General features: G+C 46.6%; 1 long non-coding RNA gene across 1 annotated transcript; it reads left to right on the top strand.

Annotated features, from left to right (window-relative positions):
• Positions 1 to 1248: 1248 nt before the first annotated feature.
• Positions 1249 to 4752, top strand: LOC147965768 (uncharacterized). Its single transcript, XR_015607550.1, has 2 exons — positions 1249 to 1724; positions 4464 to 4752. It is a non-coding gene; the product is annotated as an uncharacterized LOC147965768 (long non-coding RNA).
• Positions 4753 to 8393: the final 3641 nt, after the last annotated feature.

Here is an 8393-nt window from a genome sequence, read left to right as displayed (position 1 = left end):
TATCGTGAGCACTAAAGTTTCTGTTTTTTACAGCAAGATCGCAAAGACGTTCCCCAAGTCTTCCCAAAGGTTCTACTTGGCACAAACACTAATTAAAGCATAAAACAACATCTAAACAGAGGCTAGATGAATTATTTATTACTAAACAGAACCAAAAATCAAGGAACAAAAATAAAATTGGGTTGCCTCCCAACAAACGCTATCATTTAATGTCCCTAGCTAGGCATAAAAGCAAGAATAGATCTAGGTATTATCATCTTTGGTATGCAATTCTTCGATACAACACCTATAACCCTTGGTAGTTTCCTTCTTTTTATTAATTATCAAACTCCTAGGCAAAAAATCAAGAAATTCATTTGTAGCAAAATGTTCTTTAATGATATTGAAGAAGTTGGGGTGAACACTTATAGATTTGAGATCCGCAATTTCCTTACTAGAAGTTTCACCCTTATTTTTAGGAACATACGTAAATTTGGCAACCTTGGTAGTAGGAGGATTTGGAGTATTTTTAACGGATGAAAAGGAAGAACCTAAATTAGTAACAATATCCTCAAGTTTACCAATTCTCATGGAATCTAGATCTATTCTTTCGTTAACTATAGGTTCTTTTTCTTTAGAAAAATTCAAAGTAGCTCCTACCTTAGATCCATATTGAGTGATTTGGTTGTGGATCTTTTTATCCAAATTTTCAATCAACTCCACAGAGGCAACTTTATTTTCGATAATTTCAAGCCTTCGCATCACATGTTCCAAAGTTAAAATAGTTTCATTAACCAAGAGAGGTGGTGTAACACCCCAGTAGTTCATCTACAGTAATCACACACTAATGGTGCCATGTCACCGCAATTAATTTGCTAAACCGCACTTTGGTCCGAACTGAGTTTTAATTCAAATTTAAAAATAAAGTCAAACATAATATTTCTTCAGACGGCAAAACAAAATTGTTCTTAATGTTGAAAATAATCACTTAGTATTTTTAACGGAGAAAACAACATTTAATAAAATATTTAAATGCCCCAAAAAATTAAAACAGGGGCCAAAACAATAATTTAAAATGCTTTTACTAAATTATGCAAGTACATGTTATTTTAAATAAACCCCAAACTTTTGTGACATTGTCTAAAATTGTATCCGTAATTTTGGGCCAAGTTCCATATTTAATAAAAGTCAACTGTTTTTAGAAATAAATACAAACATATATAAATAAAAGAAAATTTTTAAAAAAGTTCTGAAGCCTACTGCTACTTTGGGCCTAAGCTGCTACAAGGTGGCCCAGCCCAACAGGAAACCATCCCCTTCCTCTGTACAGTAGTACAGAGGCCATGGCGTGGCAACCATCCGACGACGCCATGGCCGGATGGCCACCACGTGCCTCCCTCGACCCTATAAGCACGCCCGGAAGAAACCATAGCCCTCTCTCATCCGGTTCCCCCACTTTCCCCATCGCGCCCCCTCCTCCTTTCCTCGATTTTGAGCTAGAAAGATAGCGCAGTGACTGCGTGCATCGTTGCCGTGCCGTGGACAGCATGCTCCTCTCCGGCTAAGAAGACCTCCAGAAGAAGCGCCACCGTGGACTTCGTCTTCCCCGAGCAACAACTGTAGCTGGGACGTCCCGTACATCCGCCATCGGCATCGTCATCTCCGCGTACATCGTCGCCGTCCGCCGTCGTTTGCCATCACTCCGGTCCGTCCCCGACCACCCCGACCACGTCCCCGAGTTCACTGTGAGCTCCTCTGCCAGCCCCCCTGCTCGCCCCCTCGATCCGTCGCCGTTTAGTCGCCCCTCACTTCGGCCGCCATGGATGGAGCTTGTGCCCGCCCGCCCCTGCATATACTCAGGCTGCGCCCGGCAGCACTCCGAGCCGCCCGCACGCGCGCTTGCAAGCCCTGCGCCGCGCCCTTGCCTCGCCCTTGCGTGCCCGCGCGTGCGCACCCGCACCCGCTGCTGCTCCATGCTCCCGTCGCCGCTGCTGCCTGCCAGTGTCGCCGTTGCCTTTCGCCGCCGCCGCTTGCTGATATTCTGCTTGTGCTGCTGCCAGCGGCGTGCTGCGTGCGGCTATTGCTCTTGCGCGCCGGCTGCTGCTGCTAATGCTGCCATAGCTGCTCGTGGTGGTGGTTAAGGCCGTGAGTCCGTGCATGGCCATGGCTGGCCTGTGCTGTGTGCACGGCCGTGCGTGTGGCCGGATGGTGTAGTACGTGGGGATTGCCCAATTAGTTAGAGCTAATTGTTTTTTTAGTTGGTGGTTAATTAGTACTCCTAGATAGATTAGCCTAATGTACAGATGACATGTGGGCCCTTTTAATTAGGCTAGTTTTTATTTATTTGTTTAGGTAAATAGTCTATGACATGTGGGCCACACCTACCCTTTTGACTAGTCAAATTGACTTGGTCAATTCGGATTAAATAAATGCAGGAATTCTAGAATATTGTTAAAATTTGAAAATTAATATAAAATAATCCGTAACTCGGAGGGAAAAACTTTGTATATGAAAGTTGTTCAGAACGACGAGACGAGTCCGGATACGCAACCCGTTCGTCCGCCACACATCCCTAGCATAGCGAACACGTAACTTTCCCCCTTCGATTCATCTGTCCGAAAACGCGAAACACCGGGGATATTTTTCCGGATGTTTCTCCCCTTCACCGGTACCACCTCATACCGCGTTAGGGCACCCCTAGCACCGCTACTTGTCTTGTCATGCATCGTTATGCATCTGTTTGCATTATATTTACTGTTTCTTCCCCCTCTTCTCTCCGATAGACTACGAGACCGACGCCGCTGCTACCTAGTACGACTACGGTGTTGACGACCCCTCTTTCTTGCCAGAGCAACCAGGCAAGCAAACCCCCCTTGAGCATTCCGATATCGCTCATTTCTTTCCCTCTCATGCTTGCATTAGAACTCCTACTGCTTTATGTATGATCCTACTGTGATGCATAGCCTGTTTCTATTACCTGCTTATTGTTACCTTACCTGCTTATCCTAAACTGCTTAGTATCGGTTGGTTAGTGCTCTATCAGTGACCCCCACCTTGTCCTTGTTGCCCCTGCTTCATCATCGAAGACCCGATCAACGGGATCGAAGACCAGACCTCGGCACCGCACATCACTTTCCCCTTTTGTTGCTCGACTCTGCAGAGTTACCATTGAGTGCCGAGGGTGGAACCTCTTACATCACTCCTGATGAGAGCTCTGTAGTGTAGCTATTCGGTCGTGGTCATCGATGGTGATTTCCTCCTTAACCACTTCCGATACGGCTCTGTCGTGCAACCCCTCAAGTGTGAACCTCGAGGGTGGATCCTCTTACATTCACCTTGATGATTACATCGAGTGGAATTCGCCGGGGGTGATTCCTCGGGTTTTCCTTTTGGTGTTAGACACACAGTTACTATGGTTACTATGACTTTACACTGAACCATGTTACTAAAGACGGGTCGGCCCTGAGGGGTACCCGCGCGGGCTTAATAGCGAGTGATGTGGAGTCGGGTTGACCTGGAAGGTGCCCGCCAGATTCTCACGAGGCGTGGCCGGGCATTCTTAGCCCTTGCCACAAGTACTCGAGATGGGGCGACGGGGTCACATCTTTCGTGAGTCTCTGCCTGTTACCGCGCGTTCCTAATCCACTACGACATGGATATTTGATCTGAGGGGCCTCTGGCCTGATAGCACTAACCATCACGTGGGCATTGTATGGGCGTTCTGCGTCGTATACATCAATCAAAGCTTAATACACGTCAGCGATTGAGTGGCGCGCGCCGGGTCGGACCGCGTAAGCTCCTGCCTTGTTGAAGGAGGTAGCTAGGTCTGCTCATCGGCCACGTACGCAACGTGCATGAGTTCTCGGGGAGATGGCCCATGACCCCTGGGTGCATAGGCTTAGTCCGGTGTGCTGACCTCTCTATTAAGCCTAGGTCGGGTTGCGGCGTATTGTTTGGCCGAGGCTGGGCATGACCCAGGAAAGTGTGTCCGGCCGGAGTTAATCGAGCGTGGTGGGTAAGTTGGTGCACCCCTGCAGGGAAGAAAACATCTATCGATAGCCTGTCCTACGGTAACGGACACTTGGAGTTGTATCCCGATCGATACAACTAGAACGGGATACTTGAGATGAGACATGGATATGAGGTGATAACTGGATAGTATGGCTCTGGGATTGCTTTCTTGCAGGGAGTCGAGGAAGGATCTCCGGCCGAGGTTGATATCACTACTACTACTTTACTTTATGCTAGCATGCACTCTTGTAATGCTGCAAGACCGCTGAAGATGTTGAAGATGCTAGTCTTCGATAGGATTAGGCTTTCCCCTTCCCTTATGGCATTCTACAGTTCAGTCCACAGATACAACCCTTTCATTTGATACCAATGCATACTTAGTTTAGATCTGATGTAAGTCTTGTGAGTACTTTGGATGAGTACTCACGGCTGCTTTGCTACCTTTTTCCCCTATACCCGATTGTTGCGACCAGATGACGGATCCCAGGAGCCAGACGACACCACTGAAGACTACTGCTACCCCGAGGGTGCCTACTACTACGTGACGGCCGCTGACGACTTGGAGTAGTTAGGAGGCACCCAGGCAGGAGGCCTTGCCTTTTCAATTGTTGTTGCTCTTGTGCTAGCCTTCTTAAGGCAAACTTGTCTAACTTATGTTTGTACTCAGATATTGTTGCTTCCGCTGACTCTTGTGTATTTCGAGCTTATGTATTCGAGCCCTCGAGGCCCCTGGCTTGTAATATAAAGCTTGTATTATTTTAATTTGTGTCTAGAGTTGTGTTGTGATATCTTCCCGTGAGTCCTTGATCTTGACCATGCACATTTGCGTGTATGATTAGTGTACGATTGAATCGAGGGCGTCACAAGTTGGTATCAGAGCCGACTGCTTGTAGGATCCCCCCTTTCCAACTCCCTGGCCGAAGTTGAGTCTAGTCACTACAAAAAAACTTTTACTAACATGGCTGTGTCGCTTACGGGCCCACGTCGCCATTTGGGTGGTATTAGGATCTTTTATTCCTCATCTATACTCTGGGACTCTAATCTGTCTTCTATTCGGGTTTAATAAATTTACTAAAATCTAACTTAGGTTCTCGAAAATACTTTCTCCCGGAGAGCCCCTTCAGTCCAGATGATCGCTGACTGGACCAGATGATTTTGAAGACACTCTTCGATATTCTCTTGAGACTTTGTGCCCATTGCTTTTGCAGTTCCCTACCACCGAAATATCCCTATGGATAAATACATACTCCTGCTGTCCTTACTTTTATTCCCAGCTGATCTTGTTATTACAAGATACCCCCAAAATTCTCTCTATTATTTCGAGAATACTTTGTGCCTACTGCCTTGCAGTTCTTTGCCGCCTGAATACCCCTACGGATAATTTTGTTGACACCATATTTTGGCATGGTCACGAATCCGGGTTCGTATGCAAAAGTTAGAGGCAACACTTCGCGGGCCGGCCCTGAGTGAGAAAGTATTCGGCCTTTGCCGGCTGAATGAAACCTTGCCGGGGTAAAACCTTGCCGATGTGAGGGCTTGCCAGCGTGGAAAGCTTGCCGGCGGAGAAGCTTGCCGGCGTGGAAAGCTTGTCGGCGGAGAAGCTTGCCGGTGTGAAAGCTTGCCGGGGGAAGACCTTGCCGGGGCTGAAAAGCTTGCGGGGAAAGAGCTTGCTGGGTGGAAACTGTCAAGGCCAATCCGACCAGAAGCTGAAGATGGGCTCAAATGATTATCTAGATGGACTCGGATGAAGAAGTGTTCAACATGAAAGTTATTCGTAACGTCGAAACGGTCAACTTTGCTTTTGGAGTCATCATCATCCGACGTGGTATACGACCTGCAGAGACGCTACAAGAGTCGGATGGTCCAGTCAGCTACATGACCGAGTCCGACTCGAAATTAAAGATGACCCCGTGGAGTATTCAAGATGGCCTTATTTGGAAAAGTGATCAACATACAGATTGTTGGCCTCATCGAAGCGTAAAAAATTGATATTTGAACCGTCTCCATTGGAAGTCATATGCAGATTCCACGGCCCGCGCAAGGAGCAAGACTGAAGATTGGATCAGATTCGGGCTGAATCCAAGTGGGACCAGAACTAGGACTCTAGGTCGTGAATTGATGTAATTTTCTTGTAGGAAAGCCTAGATGAATCCTTTGATTGTACGGGAAGTCCAGCCGCCTCTTATATATGTTGGGGGTGACGGCCGATTTAACAACACACAATCGAACAAATCAATATACTACTTTTTCATCTACGTTTTATCTCTGCACCGTTTTTCTCTCTCGTTCTTTGTTGTTCTTCGTGTTTGAGAGCTGCGAATCCCGAGGCTCTAGGGGCAAGCGAATCGACCTAGGGCAGCCCATAGCCGCCGCAATCCCTGACGGGGTCCCTCCCGGGTGCGCGGGGTTTCGGGTCTGCAAAAGCGCCTGCCGACTGTCTTGCGTATCGCGCTGTCGGTCGGGTCTCCTTCGACGTGAGCTGCAGTGCATCACCCCCGACGTCAAGGGTACACGTGACATGTTCGTGTGTCAACACACTTTTTGGCGACTCCGCTGGGGACCCAAAGATCAATCGTCATCATCTACCATGTCTGATATTCCCAAGCCATCTGAGGTAGACGCCGATAACATCATTAAGCCCAGTCTTGATGAGATATCGGCCGATCATCGCCAAGTTTATGACGAGTACAAGAAGGCGCGCGAGAAGGACTTGCAGGAGTTCCTTGCAAAGTTCAAGAAGGATCGCCAAGGCAACATCACTCCGATTGAAGAAATCAAGTTCCCTCCTCTTCAAGCCGAGCAGGTTAAACCCTCTGTAAGTACTGCCTTTTCTCCTGAGCAGTGGGCTGAGATTGAAAGTCGTATTGCTGATGGTAACAATCTAGTCTACCAAACTTTCATAGAAAATACTAATGCTTAGAAGAATACATCTCACCCGTCTAGTGGTAATGATGGTGTAGCTGCTAGTGTGCAAAACCCTAATCTGGCTTTACCTATTGCATCGGCGCCTCCCGTGCCGATGGCTTATTATCCTACCCAAACAAATCAGATTGTGACTACACCCATCAACCCTATTATGAGCATGCCAGGTTCGGTGGCAACGCCGAACCAAACCCTACCTACAGCTACAACCACTCGACCACTACCAAATTATGGGTCGACATACATGCCACAATTCCTACCTGCAGCTAGTAACCCTACTCCTCTTATGCCACTGCCACAAGCTTCATCGTCCACTATGGATGATGGTCTAGCTAATCTTAGAGAATAGATGGCTAAGATGCTTCGAGAGAATTTTGGAGTTGAGTTACCTCGGAATCGGATTTACCAAAAGCCGTACCCCGAGTACTTTGATGCCATCCAGTGCCCTCCAGGATATAAAATTCCAGATTTTGTTAAGTTTAATGGAGAAGGCATAAAAACCACATGGGAGCATGTTAGTCAATATTTAGCACAATTAGGTGAGGCAGGCTCATTGAATGAATTGAAAGTGCGTTTATTTCCTTTATCATTAACTGGTACCGCATTTTCATGGTTTTCTTCTTTACCACATGGTTCCATTCGGGTTTGGTCGCAGCTAGAGCAGAAGTTTCATGATCACTTTTATAGCGGCGACAATGAACTCAAGTTGTCACATCTAACATCGGTTAAACAGAAGCATGATGAATCGGTCTCCGATTACGTCAAGAGATTCAGAGAAACAAAAAACCGGTGTTTTAGTTTGGTGATAACCGAGAGGGACTTGGCGGACCTGGTGCTGAGTGGTTTGAGAACTCCCATTAGAGAAAAGCTAGAAGGCTATGAGTTCTTAAATATCGACCAAGTCTTACAAAGGGCTTTGGCTCAGGAAAGCCGAAGCAAAGACCTCAAAGAAGTGCATAGATACAAAGCCGATCATCCAAAGATGAATATGGTGGAATATGATAGTGATCACTCGGACGATGAGGGTGATGTTTTTTCTACTGAATTTGTTTGGCCATCTAAGACCAAACCCTTTACTTGCAATGATCTGAAACCGATTCATAAGAATCATGATGAGGAGATGAAGTTTACTTTTAACATTGCTAAGTGTGATAGAATATTTGATGCTTCGCTGTAGGCTAAGATTATTAGAATATCTCATACATTCCCGCCGTTTGAAGAGCTGAAACGGCGCGCTTATTGCAAGTATCATAATTCTTTTTCTCATGCTACTAATGATTGTAATGTTTTTCGACGACAGATACAATCGGCCATTAATGATGGACGATTGAACTTTTCTGAGATGCAAGTTGATAAACAACCTTTTCCAATGAATACCATGGATTTGGAGGGGAAGAAGCTACTCATTCGGCCGGAGGTAGCCGAATCTGCTAATAAAACTAATGTCATTATTGGTGAGCCCAGGAAAGACAAGGAGGGCA

The sequence above is a fragment of the Triticum urartu genome, chromosome 6A, assembly GCF_056163025.1.
Source record: "Triticum urartu cultivar PI428250 chromosome 6A, HENAU_Tu73, whole genome shotgun sequence".
Classification (NCBI taxonomy): Eukaryota; Viridiplantae; Streptophyta; class Magnoliopsida; order Poales; family Poaceae; genus Triticum; species Triticum urartu.
This window is presented reverse-complemented; position numbering and strand designations above follow the sequence as displayed.